The sequence below is a fragment of the Echinops telfairi genome, unplaced genomic scaffold (assembly GCF_000313985.2).
Source record: "Echinops telfairi isolate 266 unplaced genomic scaffold, ASM31398v2 ScPeMD7_31;HRSCAF=116, whole genome shotgun sequence".
Taxonomy (NCBI): Eukaryota; Metazoa; Chordata; class Mammalia; order Afrosoricida; family Tenrecidae; genus Echinops; species Echinops telfairi.
Window position 1 is genome coordinate 25,384,394 of NW_022103928.1, and position 3,331 is coordinate 25,387,724.

General features: G+C 45.1%; 1 protein-coding gene across 1 annotated transcript in view; it reads left to right on the forward strand.

Annotated features, from left to right (window-relative positions):
* The first annotated feature begins 383 nt into the window (after nt 1–383).
* The window catches only part of HRH1 (histamine receptor H1), a 106,531-nt gene continuing 103,583 nt past the window's right edge, over nt 384–3,331 (forward strand). The window contains exon 1 of the mRNA XM_004702530.2: nt 384–437. The gene's annotated coding sequence lies outside the window, so the exon portion shown is untranslated. The remainder of the gene's footprint in view (nt 438–3,331) is intronic.

The window sequence follows — 3,331 nt, forward strand, 5'->3', positions numbered from 1 at the left end:
ATTCAGAAGGGGGACGACTGCTCTCTGTACCTAGGTGAGCATCATCTCCAAATAAAAGACCCTTGGGCACGAGATTCACCAGGTGCTCCTTGGCTCCTTCTGAGAGATGATCCATCGCGGAGGACAGGGCGTCCAGACCTTGTGTGTGTCACTTGCTTAATAGCCCCTGATTGTACGTCTGTGTGTTCTCGCGAGAAAGGGAACGTGATGTTACAGAGCTTCCTGCCTTGCCAAGGGCCTTGAAAACCAGGTCAAGTGCTTCGGACTTTTGCTGGGCGACAGGAACCCATTGGAGAGCTGGTAGCAGGGGAGTGGGTGAGAGCTGCTTGTTGAAAGACTGCCCTGTCAGAAGCGTGGAGGTGACTCGAAGGGCCGGGTGACATCCATGTGGAGGCTGGTGCAGGGCCCAGGCAGGGTTGGGGGACACAATATGTAAGGTAAGCACAGGCTGGCTTATGCTTATTTATTAATATTCAGTGAACAATTTGACTTTTTTTTTCTCCACCGCATGAAGAATTCTGCTTCCAGGTCTGGTTGCCATCTGTCTTTCTCCCAACCCTACAGCCTCTTTTTACAGAGTCAAAGCCGCTTTTCACATTTAAATCCCAGACAGGGATCCCCAGTAAACCAGCTAAGCATAGGCGTTTTTGTACCTATTTACTAACCCGTGGTGAATAATCTCATATGGGTTTCACTAGAATCTTGCTTATTGGATCATGTAGGCCCCGGTGAGAGAGAAGCTTGGGCACAGACAATATCTCTGCGTGGTCACACAGCTCAGCCACCAAGGGCCACACTTTGTCTTGCTAAGCGGCCAATGGTTCCGGGAGAGTCTGGGTTCATATTTCATGTAGGTTGCTTGACTCTTCAGCCAACAGCTACCTGGTCTTACCCTTCCTGTTACTGATTTCTGATTTAAAGTATTGTGGTCTGAGAAAATGCTTTGTACTATTTTGATCATTCGGAATTTATTGTGGCCAACATACGGTTTATTCTGGAGAATGACCCAGATGCACTGAAGAAGAACATGTACACCGCTGCCATTGTGTGCAGTGTTCACCACATGTCTGAGATCAAGTTGGTTGGTTGTGTCTTTGTTGAATTCTTTCTGGCTAGCTTGTTCTTCACTGAAAATAGGGAAGAGGTAGGATATATGATGTTGCATTGTGCCATTGCAATCAATGACATGAAACAAGACGTGTGAACTGTTGACAAGAAAGCTGATTTACTCTGTCCACCTTCAGTCAACTTACAATATAAAGTTTACATTAAAAAAGTTAATAAAAATAACTTTAAAAGGAAAGCGGTGTGTTAGAGGGTCCTACCATTATTGTGGAGCTGTCTGTTTCTCTTTGCAATCCTGTTAATGTTTGTTTTATGTATTGGGGTGCTCTTTCATTGGGTGCGTGGGTATTTATTATGGTTTTGTCCCCTTGCTGGTTTGACCCTTCAGTCCTGGTATAACACCCTGCTTGTCTCCTATGCTAGTTTTCACTTCAAGGTCAGTTTTATCAGAAATGAGTACTGCCACTCCTGCTCTTGTTTGGTTGTCATTTGCTTGACATACTGATGCCATCCTTTGATTTTTAGCTTTGTGTCTAAGGTGTGTCTCTAATGGGCAACATATTGATAGGTCATACTTTCTTATCCACTCGGCCGCACTTTATCTCTTGACTGGTGCACTTGATACATTTACATGCAATGTAATCATCCATCAGAATGGCTTTACTCCTGTCATTTTGTTGTTGTTTTTAATGGTGCTGATTTCTTTGTATACATGTCCTTGGTGAGTTCTTTTTGTGCACCGATCTTCTTTTCATCTCTTGTTGGTGATTTTGAGATTACTAAGTCTTTATGATGCCCTTCATTTTTATTTTGGCGAGAAGTCTTATTAGTTTTATTTGTGAATACTCTGGAATTTATTTTTATCTTCCTAAGAACAGAAGCTATATTTGAAGCAGCAAATAAACTGACCAGTCATAGAATTTGGAACCCTCTCCTCTGAGCGTTTTTATTTGTAAGACCAAGCGAGTATCAGAACTGCCAGCTGGAATCTCGGTCCTTCCTGGGAACTCGTCCCTGTAAGTCTCACACCAGCCCCTGAGGTGAAGACGGAAGAACGTTCTGGAGGGTGCAGGGTCCCAGGTCAAGCTAAGAAGACGGAGGAAGAAAGAGAAGCGAGGCCTGTGAAATATTTCTAGAAATCTTCTAGAACAGTGTTTCCTGGAGTAGCTCCATGGAGCTCTAAATGAAAGGAGGCGCCATTACTAATTAGGTTTAGAAATGTGTATGTCATCCCCTTTGTTTTTGAGATGAATAATTCCCCACCCAAAGCATAGACTTTGGGTTAGACAGAACCTGGTTTGAAATCTCAGCTCCCTCACTTACTGTATGACCTTGAACAATGCTTTTCTTGTCTGTCCTTGTCTGTAAAATAGGAATAATATCAGTACTGATGACATAAGGTTAGGATGATGAGTCAATAAGACCTGACACATTAAAAAAAAAAATCCCTTACCACGGAGGCCATCTGACACATGCTGAAACTGCTGCAGAGAATGTTCTCCGATGCGTGTGGAAGGAAATTGTCAGGCCTTTCTTCCACGGGGCTGCTGGGGGGTTCACATCATCTGTATTTAGATTAGCAGCCAAGAGAAGACCACTTAGATCACTCTAAATAACCAAAACCCAACTCACCGCCCAGTCGATGCCAACTCATAACCAACCCACGGAACAGGATAGACCTGCCCATGGTCCCCATGCTCAGGTCACCACCCGTCTCTCAGATATGTGTGTGGCTGTGACACGGAACACGTTTCAACAGTGCTTCCAGGCTAAGAGGCACTGAGAAGACAAGTCTGGTGATATACTTCTGAGAATCCAGTGGATCACAAAGCTTCTGATCCCGGGCAAAACACAGGATCAGGCAGCAGTTTATTCTGTTGTGCGTACTGGGCTGTCATGACGTGGGTCAACTTGACAGCAGCTAACAACTACGCAACCCTTCGGGATGCGCATCCGATCTTCCTTTCTGCAAAGGAGTGAGCAAAGGATCAGCCAGATGACACATATCCCTCCAGGTCATCCCTCCAGGTTGCTAGCTAGTAAGCAACACAACTGGGTTGCAAACTCAGGTCTCCCTGGTCCCCTAAACTCTGGCTCCTGTCCATTAGACTACACTGGATGTCATCCCCAGGGAAACGGGCCAGATTTCCGGTTGTGTGGACTAGTATTGAGAAGGCTTCAGATGCCACACCTCCTTACATACAGATAGTTTAACACCACCCCCCCCCTTTACCAGGCTGAAATGAAGATCACCTAATCTACCCTA